General features: G+C 45.9%; 1 long non-coding RNA gene across 1 annotated transcript in view; it reads left to right on the forward strand.

The window, feature by feature from the left end:
• Window positions 1-10,877, forward strand: part of LOC116549000 — a 14,146-nt gene extending 3,269 nt beyond the window's left edge. Inside the window, exons 2-3 of the long non-coding RNA XR_004267664.1 lie at window positions 10,154-10,534; window positions 10,676-10,877. This is a non-coding gene — a long non-coding RNA (uncharacterized LOC116549000). The remainder of the gene's footprint in view (window positions 1-10,153; window positions 10,535-10,675) is intronic.
• The last annotated feature ends 6,368 nt before the right edge of the window (window positions 10,878-17,245 follow it).

Genomic DNA, 17,245 nt, shown 5'->3' on the forward strand with positions numbered 1-17,245 from the left:
CCTGCATGAAAACCCCATCACCTGCATGAAAACCCAATCACCTGCATAAAAACCCAATCAATCACCTGCATGAAAACCTAATCAATTACCTGCATGAAAACCCGGAGGCTGGGGAGACTTCGTAGGTTCTACCACGCCTTCTGCCTACTCTCTCGTGATTGCCACAGTTCTCTACTCCCCTATGCGTGACTTTGTTCTCAGGCTCATTCCTCTGGAGGTCTTTGGGGGGCTTTTCTGCTCATCAGAACTGCATGCCTTTTTTTTTTTTTTTTTTGAGACAGAGTCTTGCTCTGTTACCCAGGCTAGAGTGCAGTGGCGTGACCTCGGCTCACTGCAACCTCTGCCTTCTGGGTTCTCTTACCTCAGCCTCCCAAGTAGCTGGGATTACAGGCATATGCCACCATGCCTAGCTAATTTTTGGTAGAGATGGGCTTTCACCATGTTGGCCAGGCTGGTCTCAAATCCCAACCTCAAGTGATCTGACCCTCTGGGTCTCCCGAAGTGCTGGGATTACCGTGAGCCACCGCTCCCGGTCAAAACTACATTCTTTCTTATTCACAAAGAAGTAAGAAAGAGAATCAGAGAGCATATCCTGGCATATCACATAAAAGAAAGAAATAATTTACCCTGAAGACTCCAGCAAATCTCTTCTATGTTTCATTGGCCCCAATGGGCCTAGACAGCTCCCTTCCTCAGCCAAGTACTGACAAGGGGAAAGGGAACAGGATTACAGGATTAATTCACATGAACCAGCCAGGGTGAAATAATTGTTGTTCATATGTTAGTATGTGTAATGTATTTCTGTGAAACAAACCATAAGAAAATCCCAGCAGTAAGTATTGATGTAGCTCAGGTCTCTGTGTCTTGGCTGATCTAGGCTGGGTGCACCTGATAGGGCTTGGCTGGGCTGCCTCTGCTCCCTGTAACTCTCCTTCTCTGCTCCATATGCTTCTCCTTGTGGGACCAAAGGCATATTCTTCTCATGGTAAGAGTGGAAAAGAAATAGGGCAAGTAGAAGTGACACATCATCCCTTCTGTCTCGTTGCATTGGCCAATACCAGTCACATGACTAAAGTCAAAAGGAGGAGACATATATTCTGTCTGGTACGTGGAGGAACCCCAAAATCACATGGCAAAGGGTGTGAGCAGTACTAAGACTAGGGTGAGCTAAGCAAATACTTGTCTTCAGTGAAAAGTGTAAGGGGCGTCAAGATATTCAATCAAGGGAATTAATATGAAATGTTTTTAAAAACCAAAGTTAATGCAAAAACATATGTGATGAGAAAAATACCAAAGTTTTAAATAAAAACAGGATAGGTATAGGGATGGGTAAGTATTAATGCTAATAACTCAACCTACCATAGTCCACCAGCCACAATGTCCCTTTTCGAGGACTCCCATGCTCAGCCGTAGAAGATGTGCACAGAACTCCGCCATCTTAAGGTTCACTGCTGGTTTCTTCCCAGGTCTGTAGCTCAAGTATCTGCTTATCCTGGAAGTCTCTAAGAAATTGAATGGAAATAATCTCAAGAAAGTATCCTTAAGGATAAATTATTCCTTGAGACTTTTTTTTGGTTAAAAAAAGGAAAACAAGACAAGAAAATTATATTCCATTCAATGGTTCTTGTACATTAATTCATTCCTTGCTTGCTAGTTTAAGAATTAGTGCAATTTCCATAAAAATTAGAATTAGTAAGGTAGTACAATGATTTTCTACAGACTGAGTTTCATAAGACTTTCAGGTTTTAAATATGGTACATGTTTTAGCAAAGTACAGCTAAAGTCTTTTTGGATAGGTCACAAGTTATGCCACGAGTGCTTAACTTTTTATAAATGAGATCGGCTTAGGAATTCAAGAGCAGGCGTTCCTGTGGGGAGGCCATTCTCCTGTCTTATTTGATGAGTGATGTGCTAATCCCAGCACTGAAGATGTTGGTGGAAAGGAAAGACTTCCAAAGTTCACAGGACTTATGTGTGGAACTGCCATGGGTCCGTGGGCTGCCACAGAATTATGCAGGAAATAATTTTCAAGAAAACAAGAAGGAAAACATGATTGGATCCAAAATTCTATCATTGTTTTATTGAAAAAGCAAATCTCTTCTCTAGTTTGAAATGCTAGAGCTACAATTTATTTCTTCTTAAGTTTGTCCCAGTGGGAATCGTAGTGGCCGGGTCATATGGGATGATGACCACCTTTCCACCTCTTCTGATGCTCGCCCCTGGAGACCAGCTGCCCTGAGAGACTCATGGAAAGAAAGGGTAGGGTGGAGGCTGGCAAGAAGAAATAGGAGACTTGTCATGTGGTGAGAACTGATCAGTGCTAGTGAACTGTTGGCTTGACATATCTCAGGTGATAGGCTGACATGAAGTCTGAGATGGCCACATTTACTGTCATCTCTGCAGTTAATTACCGTACCACATCTCCAGGAGGCACCCAGCAAAAGGAAAGAGTTAACTTGGCAAACGACTGACTCATAGCAGCAGAGCTGTGCATGGAGTGGGATTTAAAATGAAAATGGAGAGTGGCCGGGCACGGTGGCTCATGCCTGTGATCCCAGCACTTTGGGAGGCCGAGGTGGGCAGATCACAAGGTCAAGAGTTTGAGACCAGCCTGACCAACATGGTGAAACCCCGTCTTTACTAAAAATACAAAAATTAGCCTGGTGTGGTGGTGCATGCCTGTCATCCCAGCTACTTGGGGGGGGTGAGGCAGGAGAATTGCTTCAGCCTGGGAGGTGGAGGCTGCAGTGAGCCAAGATCATGCCACTACACTCCAGCCTAGCGACAGAGCGAGACTCCATCTCAAAACAAGCAAGCAAACAAACAAACAAACAAAATGAAAATGGAGAAGGAGGGAGCATAAATCTTTGAAGAGCAGATGAAAGCTGGCTACCATGGAGGCAGCAAGCATCCTTTCGAAGTAAGTGTGAGAGTGGGCGGGGTTTCTGGAGAAAACAATGCAGAGACGCAGAACTAAAACCAGTGGTTTTAGAGGTCTCTATGTCCATATGTTAAATAGGTGACTATATGAAACAAGTGAAGCGATTTTGATAGTGCACCAAAGTTATATGATTTCCCAAGAATAACCAAAATTTGAAACAAAGCGAAGGAAAGGATAGCCTAATCGGATTTGACATCACTAACAGAAAGACAGTGAGCTAGCGTGCTGCCCTACTCCCCCGAAACTTCCCCTTTGGAATCTATTTTGTACAGTCTTATCTCTTTTCTGAAACCCACGTGTCATAACGCCATTTCCCTAATTTAAAAAAGTTTGGTTGGCCACGTGCAGTGGCTCACACCTGCAGTTGTAGCACTTTGGGAGGCTGAAGTGGGCAGACCGCCTGAGGTCAGGAGTTTGAGACCAGGCAGGGCAGCATGGTGAAACCCCGTCTTCACTAAAAATACAAAAATTAGCCTGGTGTAGTGCACTCCAACTGCACTCCAACCTGGGCGACAAGAACTAGACTCCTTCTCAAGAAAAAAAAGTTTGGTGAATTCTCACTGTCTACACACTAAGGTTTAGACTTTAGACTTCCCTGTATGACATAAAAATCTGGCTTTATCCTTCTTCATTCAACATCCAAAATAAATATTTGCTGAGGACCTATTCTGTGCTGTTTCAAGATCTATATATCCTGGTAGACAAAAGCCACCCCCTGCCGCTACCTCCCATACAGTAGCCGCACAGGCCCCTCGTATTCCCATGTCGTGCCCTTCCATTGAGTTTTACTTTTGTAGCCTCCTTTCCCTGGAATGCCCTTCCCATCCTTTGCCAGGGAACTCCTACACATCCTTCAAAACCCAGTGGTTAGCTCTTCACCACAGCCTTCGCTCACAGGCCAAGTGGAAATGATTGCTTCCTGGTCTGTTTTCAAATAGATAACAGTTTGTATTTCAGGTACTGTACTTAGAATTTTATTGTTATTATTAGTTGTTGTTGTCTATCCATCTTTTGCACTGGTTTGTAAGACCAGTGATGGAGTGAGGGCCTGGACAGAGCAGGCAGCAACTGGCAGTCAGTAAATGAGGGAAGAAATGAGGGCAGGAGACGCAGCTGCACAGGAAAGTGCAGCCTGAGAGTGAGGGTGTTGGTGAGAGACATAAACAGAGACAGAGAGAGAGACAGAGAGAGAGGGACACACACACACACAGACAGAAACAGAGAGAGAGAGAGAGACAGAGAGACACACAAGCAGACACACACACAGACAGAGAGACAGAGACAGAGAGAGACAGACACACACACAGAGACAGAAAGTGACAGAGAGACAGAGAGAGACACACAGAGACAGAGAGAGACAGTGACAGAGAGAGACAGAGACAGAGAGAGACACACACACAGAGACATAGAGAGACAGAGACAGAGAGAAAGAGACAGAGAGAGACAGAAAGAGAGAGAGATAGACACAGAGAGACAGAGAGAAACAGAGAGAGAGACAGAGAGATAGAGGCAGAGAGACAGAGAGAGAGTTAGAGAGACAGACAGAGAGAGAGTTAGAGAGACAGACAGAGAAACAGAGAGAGAGAGAGAGGGAGAGAGCGCGCCTTTGGTTAGAGGTGTCCGTAAGGGCAGGTCCTGGGTTTGTGGGTCCTGGTGGGGTGTTTTGAGGGCTCAGTGCTGCAGAGGGTAGTATCTTAGGAGGTGAGGCTGACCTGTCAGGAGCAGAGTTCTGCCTGCCCTGGACTACATCCATGCCCTAGGCACTGCCCTCAGCTCTGGGGAGGTGTGGCCTAGAATTGCTTCTGATAGGGTAGGTGTCTCTGTGTGTATGTGTGTGTGTGTGTGTGTGTGCGCGCATGTATGTGTGTGTCTGTGTGCAGGGTTGCCGGGGGAAGGGAAGAGAGACTGTAGCACAGTAAAGTTTGAAACTAGGTGAGCAAAGACAAAAAGAAAATATAGGAAGGGCTGTTACATGCATGGCTGTGTGTGCTGTCACTCCTCTGCTGTGTAATTTGGCCTCTCTGTGTGTGGGGGGAGGGGGATGGGTGAGGCATGGGAGAGGGTAGCCACATGTCCTTTAAGAGGCAGAACTGTGGCAGCAGATGAATAGCAGTGATTGTGGCTGGGGGTGGGGACCTGACTGCTCCCGTGACAAGACAGAGAAAACAGCAGGTGCCTCAGACACAGCTCACAAAACAGACCTGGGGCAGGGATAGCAGTGCTGGGGGCTGGTCAAGGTGTGCCTCACCTGGGCATCACCCCCTTTACAGCAGCTCTCCAGAAAATTCCTGACTTTGCTCGCTGCCAGTGTCATTTTCCAGAGGGCACAGGAAGAGCTAGGGCAATTGCTCCCTTCAATACATGTTAATGGCCGAGGGAGAATTCAAGTGGATACAGTGCTACTTATGACCACCTTGGGAGAAAGAGGGCACCAGCCAGAGGGAAAACTCAGATGTGAACAATTTTTACTGAACTCTAAATGTGCAGAACCCTAATTTCTTTCTTTCTCCCTCCCCTTCCCTCCCCACCCCTCCCCTCTCCTCTTGACAGAGTCTTGCTCTGTCGCCCAGGCAGGAGTGCAGTGGCATGATCTCTGCTCACTGCAACCTCTGCTTCCTGCATTCAAGTGATTCTGTTGCCTTAGCCTCCCAAGTAGCTGGGATGACAAGCATTTGCCACCACACCCAGCTAATTTTTGAATTTTTAGTAGAGATGTAGTTTCACCAAGTTGGTCAGGCTGGTCTTGGACTCCCGACCTCAGGTGATCCTCCTGCCTCGGCCTCCCAAAGTGCTGATAACAGGCGTGAGCCACTGTGCCCAGCCTTAGAATGCTCATTTCTTTCTTTTTTTAAATTTTATTTTACTTTAAGTTCTGAAAGTGTAGCTTTGTTACATAGATATACATGTGCCATGGTGGTTTGCTGCACCTGTCAACCCGTCATCTAGGTTTTAAGCTCCACATGCATTAGGTATTTGTTCTAATGCTCTCCCTCCCCTTGCCCCCCACCCTCCACAAGCCCTGGTGTGTGATGTTCCCCTCCCTGTATCCCAAAGGATTAGAATGCTCATTTCTTTTTTTTTTTTTTTTTTTTTTTTTCTTTGGGACGGAGTTTCGCTCTTGTTACCCAGGCTGGAGTGCAATGGCACGATCTCGGCTCACTGCAACCTCCGCCTCCTGGGTTCAGGCAATTCTCCTGCCTCAGCCTCCTGAGTAGCTGGGATTACAGGCATGCGCCACCATGCCCAGCTAATTTTTTGTATTTTTAGTAGAGACGGGGTTTCACTGTGTTGACCAGGATGGTCTTGATCTCTTGACCTCGTGATCCACCCGCCTCAGCCTCCCAAAGTGCTGGGATTACAGGCTTGAGCCACCGCGCCCGGCCTAGAATGCTCATTTCTTAGAATTCAGGGGAAAGAGGGACACTGCCGGCTCCATGGCACGGGGTTTTGGAAGAGGTGGCCTCCAGATGACCGGATGCACTCCTCCCTGGGACTCAAACTGTGTCATTACAGCTTGAGCTCACTGAAAGTAATGAGGGACATCTCCACTCGTCCCCTCCAGCAGAGTGGCTGCACTGGCAGCTCGCTAATGAGCTCAGTTCCATAGGGGCAGCTTTGAAACTGACGTAAAAAGGATACGATCAAGATAGACGCCAGCTAGGAACACAGAAGGCAAAAGTAAGGTGTGTATCAGAGAGGCCAGAACCTAAAATGCGCTAAGGGTTGTGAGAGGGGCTGAAGAGCCTAGAGAAGCTGCTTATCGTCATTTGAAGTCAGATCAAAGGAGTGTGTTTGGCTGATAAGAGGGCCCCCTGGTTGCAAGCACAGGGCCTTATCTCAGCTTCCATACCCAGAAAAGGACATGAGTGGTGCCGACCCCAGAGGGTGGTTTTAAGACTTACACAAAATGACTGTGTGTGAAACTCTTGGAACAGCGTCTGACCCATGGCAGGAGGTGTGCGGCGTGCCTGAGGCCATCTGTGTCCTTACGTGTGTGTTTGTGTGAAGCAGACCCAGTGCAGGGCACCAGGGATGTGGTGGGAGCCGCAGGGATGACTTCCTGCCCTCAGGGAGCTCACACTGATGAGAAGGCAGTGGAGGGTGAGTGGATAGCCTTGCGGGAGGGGTGGGGGTTGTCGGGAAGAGGGAAGACTTACCTGAGCAGGAGCTGTTGAAACTGCCAGGGAAGTGGCAGGGTGCTGAGGGCAGAGGAGCGGCAGAAGGTTGGGGATCAGGAACTGCGAGTGAGCCCTGACTGCTGAACAGGGAATGCTGCAGCAAGAGGCTTGGAGGAAGGAGAACTCAGGCACTTTCTATGTGGTTTGAGTCTTCCTTGACAAATACAATCAATTTCATATTTAAACGGCTTAAATATTGGAGGTGGGAAATCAGAAGAGCACCTTAGCCGGGTGTGGTGGTGCATCTGTACTCCTGGCCACTCAGGAGCCTGGGCTGGGAGGATGGCTTGATCCGGGGAGCCTGAGGCTGCAGTGAGCCGTGACTGCGCCACCACGCTCCAGCCTGGCGACAGAGCATGCATAACCCAGGCTCATACAAAAAGAACGCCCGCTCTTCGAATCTCAGCTGGCCCCTCCGCTTGCGCCCTGTAGGGGCTCCTGCCTGCCTTGGCCCTCCCATGTTGACTGTCACTGTTTAACAGCCCAGTCCAGCAACACCTGCGGTAAACTTGGGATTTCTTTGACATTTCAGCTGTTATTTTAAAGAGCCATGGTCGAATAGAAAACAACATAAGAACTTCTGATTAGCGGTTTGAAAAAAAGCTTTGTTTCAATGGTGCAAATTAGGTAGGTGGAGGAAATTATCCACGAACCCTGGAGTTTACATTTTCTGGAAATTGTTTCATGCAGTCTTCTAGGGAAATGGTGTCCTGTAAAAAGTAGACTCTTGCACAGAATTTGACATTTTAGGCCTGGACAGACCACTTGCTTTTAGGAGCAAATTCTAGGGAGCCATTTCCCTTGAAGATAGAAGTGGGCCTTTGGTAACAAGTCCAGTAATCACTGTATAATTTTTAAAGCCTAAACGCAGAGGAAGGAGAACTGTATTTGTTTTAGACAGAAGTATTAGTTTCGGCTTTGCTTGGACAGGCAGAATCTGGAAACCATCTGTCTGTAGGGGAATGATACAAAAGTGACGGTGTGGAGTGCTGTGCGATTCTCAGTAAGACGATGTTAGGGGGCTGTCCATGATGTGTTATTAGGTGAGCAAAGCAAGCTGTGGAATGAAGTGTGCACTGCTTCCATATCTGTATAAATAAACAGCAAAACACCCCAATTTTGCCCAGATGCATCAATATCTAATTGTATGAGCATGGACAGAGGTATTGTCTCAGACAAGAAAGCATGAAGGAATTTCAGGAAGAGAAATAATTTATATAACCATGAGTTGTTTTATTTAGTATAAATAAATATATTAAAGAAACAATTTGGCCGGGCGCGGTGGCTCACGCCTATAATCCCAGCACTTTGGGAGGCCGAGGCGGGTGGATCACCTGAGGTCAGGAGTTTGAGACCAGCCTCACCAACATGGTGGAACCTTGTGTAGTCTCTACTAAAAGATACGAAAATTAGCCAGGCCTGGTGGCGTGCGTCTGCGGTCCCAGTTTCTCAGGGAGGCTGAGATAGAATTGCCTGAACCCGGTAGGCAAAGGTTGCAGTGAGTCGAGATCCCTCCACTGCACTCCAGCCTGGGAAATGGAGCAAGACTCCATCAAAAAAAAAAAAAAAAAAAAAAAAGAAACAATTTAAATAGTATATCAAATAGAAGAAGAAACAAGGAAAAATGTCATGGTAATTTTACATCCTATTCTATAACCTAAAGCCACATTTTAAAATTATCTGATATGAGTAAAAAGCATCCAACCTCTCCCGTCCTCAGTCTTTGGGAGAAATAAAGAGCATACCATGCTGATTTGACGGCCATCAGTCCCCTGGTCACCAGTGCATGTGACTGGGGTGCTCTTGGCCCACTTCTAGAAGCCATGTCTAAGGTTCAGATCTCCTCTACTTTCCAAAACTTGGGTCTTTAAGCTCTACTGACACTGAATGTCATGCCTTGTCATTTCACAAAATCTATGGCCCTGACCCTCTTCCAGAAATGTTGCTTCCCACCTGTCTGACAAACTCTTAGCGTCACAGTTATGAATGTGGACACCACCACTGAATGCCTGCGTTTCAACCCCAGCTCAGCCACATGGTAGCTGTGTGACTTGGACAAGTTACTTGATCTCTCTGTGCATCATGAAACGGGGGTAATACTGATATCTGCACACGGAGTCTTGAAAGAATTAAGTGAGTTAATACATCTGAAAGTGCAGGTACAGGTGGCAGCAGCAAATGCCATATCTTTTTTTTTTTTTCCGAGATGAAGTCTCCCTGTGACACCCAGACTGGAGTGCAGTGGCGCGATCTCAGCTCATTACAACCTCTGCCTCCTGGGTTCAAGCGATTCTCCTGCTCCAGCCTCCTGAGTAGCTGGGATCACAGGCACGCACCACCAGCCTGGCTAATTTTTGTATTTTTAGTGGAGACAGGGTTTCATCATATTGGCCCGGCTGATCTTAAACTGCTTACCTCAAGTGATCCACTTGCCTCAGCCCCCCAAAGTGCTGGGATTATAGGCGTGAGCCATCACACCGGGACCATGTCTTCTTGTACTGCTTGCTTTTATTATTACTCATCTTTCCAGATTCTGCCTGGGCACCACCTCTATCCAGGATTCAGCCTTTCCTCAACGCCCAGAGTACGTGTCTCCTTCCTCCTTCTGTCCCCTCAGCAGCCTACACTCCGTCTTCTGGTACAATTCACTGCACGACTTTTTGTCTTCCCTCAACAACTCCCCTCTGCATCCCCCTCCACCAGCACCTTGGACTACAAGGGTAGGAACCAAGTGTCCTCATTTCTGAGTTGCTGGCCTTTGGTACAGTGCCCAACATGCAGTGAAAGCTCAGTTGAAGGGATGGAAGGAAGGATAGAGGGATAAGTCCATTCCTGAGATCCCTTTTATTGAGGCTGTTTCCCCAAACACCGGAAAGCCTCAGCCTTTGTGCTTGTTTTCTGGTACAACAGCACTGATCGTTACTTACCTTTCTGTGCATTGTCTAATTGATCTTTCCATCAGTCCTGTTCCAAACTGAAGTTATGTCCTTTTTTAGGCATGGACTGTATCTACTTTCTTCAGTGTCCCTTTCAGTTACCCACTGGAAGAATCTCAGCCTTTTTCCATTTGCCAGACTGGATGGGATAATCTAGGAGGGAGGAACTGTGGAAGTGGTGCGTCTTGGGATGTCCTGAAGACAGAGACCAGAGTTGCAAGAGATGTTTTCAGATTTCACAGTGTAATAAGAGAAAAGGAGCCAATCCCTTAAAGGAAGAACCTTCAATCACTTCTCCCCAGGTCCACGTTTCCATTTTATTTCTTTTCATCAATTCTTTCCCTTTGAAGGTGGATTGCATTGAAAACTATTAAGAAAAGTAGGATATTTAAAATGAACTGTGTCAAGAAGAGGATCACTTCAAAGAATAGCCATCTACTCTAATGAGGAATTCCCTTCAGTCAAGCAAAAAACTGAAGGTAAGTCAATAAGGTGGACGTACTGCCAGTCCTCATCCTGTTGGAGGTATTACATTATATAGTTAAAGGTGTCTCCTGTGGTTTAAGTTGTGGGAGTGGGGGAGGATTTGTACAAATTTATTTCTGTTTCTTTGCATACAGAAAGTAGATATAATATGAATCTAGTGTAAATTACCATGATGTCTCCTCCAACTTTCATCAAGACTTCTGATTAGTCTACTTGATCTGTGAAAATGAGATTACTTGAAGACCTGTCCCAGAGTTTAAAGCTGAACAAGATATATTGATTACACAAATATTTTTATGTCACCCTATATCTTAATAAAATAACATTTATGTCTGGAGAGTGTGTCGGTCTGAAGAGCCTGCCCAAAGCCAGATGTATTTACTTAAATCGAGAAAGGCAGAGGCCCTCCTGGCAGCCTTTCAGCTTGTCCTGCTCCCATGGTTGAACATAGAAAATAATAATTTTGGGTGCACATGAGCAGATTTCAGAAAGAAGGGAATGAACCAGTGTTTACACCATGAGTCAGCAGGCAGCTGTTTCAGATGCTGAGACCAAGAAAATGTATAGTCGATTTCTTCTCTCATTTTGGAATTCAAACCTATGTGGAGATTCTAATGCAATTTCAGATGCAGATTCTAATTTCTGGGAATTTCGATTTATAGCAAAGTGATGAAAGGGCCGGGCTTCCAGAGTGAGCATGGAAGAAGCACCTTCTGGCACAGCATTCCCGTGATTTCCCAGTGGGGAAGAGACCTGTGAGACCTGCCGTCCTTGCATGGTGTGACCCGGGGCTGGACACTACAGGGATTTGATGTCTGTCTTTGGAGATGAGTCTAACTGCCCCATAGAGAGATGTGCAGCTCTCCTTATATCACATTCTCTTCTCCACGACAGAACAGTCCTGAACCAGAGGGTCTCTTGGGATTCACAGCTTTGGGGTTGCCAACAAGGAAGAGTTACAGTTTCCTCCAGAAAAGTGTGTGTCTCAGATGAAATTCTCTTAATCCATACATTCTGGGACATTCCCATTTTTGGAAGCTCAACCTTAGGAGAAATGCCTCTTTGGGGGGTACAGTAGGCCAGTTATTAAATCTTTAATATTCTTTCATTGGGAGAAATTTATTTCCTGTTCTGCTCAAGGGCAACTTGAGGAACTCTATGATAATACCTACTAACAATACATAGGAAAAGAATGGCTTCATTTAGATTTCAAAGTGCTAACAGGTTTTAATTTATAGTTAAAGATTGCTTTCTACTGACATTAGTATTACCATGACCCAGGGTGATTTTTTGAGTTATCTCAAATCTTAAGGGACTATTGTGATATTATATTCCTGTGGGAAAAAATTAATCAACTTGATAAAGATGAATGTTGGATCCATGAAACCAATACAGCTAGAGACCAAAGACTGGAACAGCCATCATCAAAATGATCCCTTCATTTAAACATGATCTTTATAAAAGCATAGTTTCAATACAAATGTGTGGGATGGGCAGGAAGGTGGGCTGTCCCCAGTGTGACATCCATATCCTGAAGAGATCAGTTTCCTAATGGGAAGCTGGAGCCTGACGGCACCAGGCAGATAAAGTTTGATGCAGAGAATGAGGGGGGAAGTGGCCGGAGCTTGGGGAAGGGAGTGGAGAACGCAGTCGCCAAGGGTGACCTCAGGGACCCTAGGGGCAGTCTTGCTGGACAGCAGAGAGAGGAGGCACGGGCTGGAAGGCTGAGAGTGGGCGTCGGGTCCAGTTCACTTCCTCCCCAGTTCTTTCTACTTTCCATACATATGTGTTCAGAGAAGCCATCCTGAAGTCTGATTCGGTGGCTAAGTATACATGCAATTAGACTCTAATGCTTTGGCTTGAGCTAAAATAGAAATCCCAATTTCATTTGTAAATCATTCCAGATAGCATACTATGGAATTAATTTCTGGTTATATTTGCTTGGGAGTGTTACATGCAGTTTTGAAAATTTACAGTGAATTCGGCCTTGCCTTTTGATTTAATCTAATTTTCATCGTATTTTTACCCACAGTGTTGAAATGGCGGCTGGCAAACACAATCAATTTGCAAGCAGACTTTAAAGAAGTCCATATTTAAGCTAAAATACCTTTGCAAACATTCAATCTGTTCAAACATTTATAGGATCCGTGTCTGATAGAAAGAAGCAAATATAATAATTTATAGTGCCACTTTAAAAACATTAAAAATCATTTACAGCACACAGGATCAACATCCTATTGATTAAAAGAGTATAGGTAAAAGGCCACTATTAGAAAAAAAAAACGGAGAAGTGGTTTGTCTACATATATTATCAAGTGTAACTATTAAACTGAGCCCAAAATGTATTGTTTTAGTCTGCTCAAGCTGCTATATCAAAATACCATAGCCTGGGTGTCGTAAACAATGACCACTTATTCTTCCCAGTTTTGGGGGCTGGGAAGCTCAAGATCAAGATGCTGGCATGGTAGATTTCATTCTGAGGCCTCTTACTGTGGTATGTATGTGGTAACCCTTTTGCTGTGTCCTTACACAACATCTTTTTTGATCTTTTTTTGTGTGCTTATGTGAAGAGTGAGAGAGCTCTTGGTGTCTCTTCCTCTTTATATGAGGGCACAATCACTATTGGATTAGGGCCCCACCCTTATGACTTAATTTAACCTTAATTACCTCCGTAAAGGCCTTACCTCCAATTATTGCCACATTGGGGGTTAGGGCGTCAACATATGCATATGGGGGAGGGGCATGACCATTTAATCCATAACATGTATCATAATTAAATTTGTCGCTCTAAATGTTTATATTAGTTAAAATATAACCATTTGATTTTATTGTACTTTAAAATACATTTGACTTTATGTTAGTCTAAAAAATAATAAACAAAATTCAACAGACGTTACACTTAAAATCTGTTCATTAAATGCAAATTATACTACAATAAAAATATAATGGAAAGTGTAGAAAAATAAAGTAATTGTTCTTGATTTGAATCTCTCTAGGCAGCAGGCCTAAGATGTTATTACTATCTTTTTATAATGATGATGATGATGCTATTATTCCACAGTTTTTCCACCTGACCTTATTTACACTGGAGTTTTAGAAGCTCTCCTGAAGGCCTCTGTCTATTGAATAGTGGAGGGGTTGCAGCAGAGAGGGGCTAACTGGGCAGTCTCCCTGTGGATGCAGAAAAGTCCCCTTTGTTTCATAGACTGGAAGAACCTGTCTCCATAGCAGGAGGTGGCCAACTAGATGACTTCTGTGGCAGAGGGACATTCAGACTTAAGGCTCAGATTCCTCTTCCCTTCCTCCTGAGCGAAGCAGGAAGACTCCTGTCAAAGAGATTAGGAGGAGCCCTGCCACGTCCAGATTACATGGGTAAGGCCTGGAGCCGAGGGCCCAGTCCCTAGGGAATCTTAGGTAAGATGTAATTCTTAGAATGAATTATAATAATCAAAGCAGGGGCAGCCTGGCCATTCTGGAACGGAAATTCCTGCTGCTTTCTGCCATTTTCAATCCCAGGGCTGTCTGTAGCTCAGCCATCTGCTCTGGTCACAGGAACCCTTTTTTCATTTGGGGTATGCTTTTAGTTCTGTGATTGAGTATTTGAATAGACTAGCCTTGGTCCTGTGCAGAAAAGCCTGACTAATAGGTCAAGTTCACCTGTTGGACACACTGTCCACTAGGCTATTGTCCCTGCGAGGACAGGAGATCCCTCTGCTGTGTTCAGTGTTGCAGCGGGCTCAGTGCCTGGCACATTATAGGTGCTCAAGAAGTATGCGTTGAGTGAGGATGCACACTTCACAGTTCTGAGCTTTGGGGAGGTAACTAAGTGCCAAGCTCAGGAGATAATTCACCCCTTGTTAACACTACTGAAAAATAACAAAGGCTGGGCGTGGTGGATCACGCCTGTAATCCCAGCACTTTGGAAGGCCTAGGCACGCAGATCACCTGAGGTCAGGAGTTTGAGACCAGCCTGGCCAACATGGTAAAACCTCGTTTCTACTAAAAATACAAAAATTAGCTGGGCATGGTGATGCGTGCCTGTAATCCCAGTTACTCAGGAGGCTGAGGCAGGAGAATTGCTTGAACCCAGGAGGCAGAAGTTGCAGTGAGTTGAGATTGTGCCATTGCACTCCAGCCTGGGCAACAGAGCAAGACTCCATCTTGGAAGAAAAATAAAAAAGAAAAAAACAAACGAACAAAATAAAGTACATAGAAGCAGCTTGAATAAAATACAGTTGGGTTTTTCTTGCCAGTACCTAACCTGACTAAACTGAAGTGAAATATGCCAACACCAAGTCAAAACATTTGCATGTGCTTTTCTCATAGAAAGCCTGGGATTGTGGCAAGGCCTCAGCCACAGTGCTTAGAGCACCTGTGATCACCATGAATTCTAGGCTTGTCCATGACCTTGTTTTGACAGTGATGTTGTGGCTGGAATACAGGTCTGCCCATCAGATGGCTTAGTCTGTACCTCCTGGTTCTGTTCCTGACTCAGGTGACCTCACCACACAATCCTGGTAAGCTCTGATCATGGCAACTCCAAGGCAGGTTTAAATTCACAGTGACCAAGAGGCTAGGCACAGTGTCAGCCTGGGCTTGTCTATCAGGCGATCATATGACAATTGTGTTGCTAACAGCCAGACACCCCATCCTCACTGGAAGCACAAATGCTCTGCGTGTGTGGTATCTGCAGTGATCCCTTTCTAAGAGTCACTTGAGTTTTAGATGGAGAACACATTCATAGCTGGATATCAGTTGGTGAGGCACTGACATTCCACAGTCAGTCGAGTTAATCCCTTGTAGAGGTCCCAGAGATATTTCCACTGCTGCTGTCTTCTCTTCTAAACTGGTCATCGGAATATGATAAATGTGAGTTTTACTGCTAAGATTAGACATTCCCTCAGCCCTAGATCTGTCAAGTGGGGTGGTTTTGAACATGAACGCTGAAGAAGACTGTGTCATCTAAGATGTGACAGTCTCCATGAGTAAATCAAGAAGCTTCCTTTGAATAGGAAATCCGGCTGTGCTCTCATAGCCTACAGAAGGTAGCAAAGGCAAGTCTGTGTTTTAAAAGACAAAGAGGATATGCCCCTAGCAGCCTCAGGCAGCCTCCAGGGTGAGCAGGCTTTGCTCTTCAGGTCTCACAGTGATTCACAGCGAGAATCACTTTGATTGGACATGGTCGATGTGGCAACTGTTAAGTATCATGGTGGACACTGTCATCTTGGAAGGAGCTGGGAGCCAGGAGCCAGGATCTTGTGCCATTCCGGGAGGCCAGGGCCCAGCGTGATGGGCATTTGGCCAATGTCCTTGTTCAGCACTAGGCCACTGGGCCAGGCCATGTAGGGTGACTCTTAATTGCAGGAAGTTTGAACCTAGTAGGTTTGCTGTGCCTTGTGCAGATGTACCCCGATTAGGAACCCCAGTGAAGCTCAAGCCAGGAAACAAGCCCATCCTGTGACTCCCTCCTAGGTAAAGAAAAGGGAGAAAAGGGGGTACATAGAGGCAGAGAAGAGGAGCCAGATGCCCTCTAGAGCAAGAGAAAAGCAACACAGACTTTTAGAGATTCGGGGGGTGCTGGAAATGCCAGCGATTCCGCGTGGAGTTTCCTGGTTTTTAGTTACATGTTGGTTATTTCACTGGGCACGTAGACTTGGTCAGGCACCGTGCTAGGTGTTGGGAACTCCAAAGTGATGGCAGACAAGTCCCTACCCATGGTGAGAAAACTCCCCCTAGGAGAAGCTCACGAGTTAGTGAAAGTGAGAGCCAAGCAAACATAAGGTGCTAGTAGAAGGCAGGCTAAGTACCGTGGAGGGAAAGCGGAAAAAGGAATGAAGTGCTATGGGACCACTGAGTGTGGGCCATGCACACTGGGCTGGGGAACGGGCAGAAAACTGCATGGAGACACAAATCTTAGCGCTGAGTTTTGAAGAAAAAGTGGATTTTTTCAAACAAACTGGTTTGGGGTGGGGGGTGTGGTACTTGGGGCAGAAGGACCAGCAGAAGCCTGCTGGGAACAGGCGTCATTGCTCGTCGTTGAGCCCACTAGGCACGGCAGATAGCCAGTGCCCACAGTGGGAGGGGACAAGCTGTCAAAGCTGACGCCCTTAGGTGTGGGGCACCCTGGGGTGTTCCAGGAGAGGTGAGCTCTAGGAAATAGTAGTCGCCAGCCACTCAGGTGGGGTCACCTAGAGATGGATAAGGGGTTTGTCATTAAAGCCATTGTGGGTCTTAGGAAGCCATTGAAGGGTTTCATAAACAGGAGAAAAGCAGGGCTGACTGCCTCCCCACTCACGCACAGCCTGGATTTGGCACCTTGGTAGCTCCACTGCACTGTCAGGGGTGTGCATGGTAGGTGGTGCCCCTGTGTGCAGTGCCTCTTGGCAGGGAGGCCGGAGCTGGAGAAGAGGAAACCAGCACGGAGACCACACTGCGTCTTCAGGGACTTGCTCCTTAGCAGATGTGAAAGTCGTTGGGGAGCCTCCAGAAATACAATGCAAGAAGACTTTGCAAGACGGGGGCTTGTACAAGAACAACTGGGGACGAAAAAAATGAACAGAGGAAAAATGAACTTTCGTATAGATTTAGTTTCAAAGAAACAAAAGGAAACTCATGCATTATCCATGGTTTGCATCTTATTCTGTTCACTTAGCATTATTTCGAGAGCATCTTTGTACACCCTTAAACATATTATTTCTTGCCAA

The sequence above is a fragment of the Sapajus apella genome, unplaced genomic scaffold (assembly GCF_009761245.1).
Source record: "Sapajus apella isolate SASKATOON/1434 unplaced genomic scaffold, GSC_monkey_1.0 scaffold6, whole genome shotgun sequence".
In the NCBI taxonomy this organism is placed as follows: domain Eukaryota; kingdom Metazoa; phylum Chordata; class Mammalia; order Primates; family Cebidae; genus Sapajus; species Sapajus apella.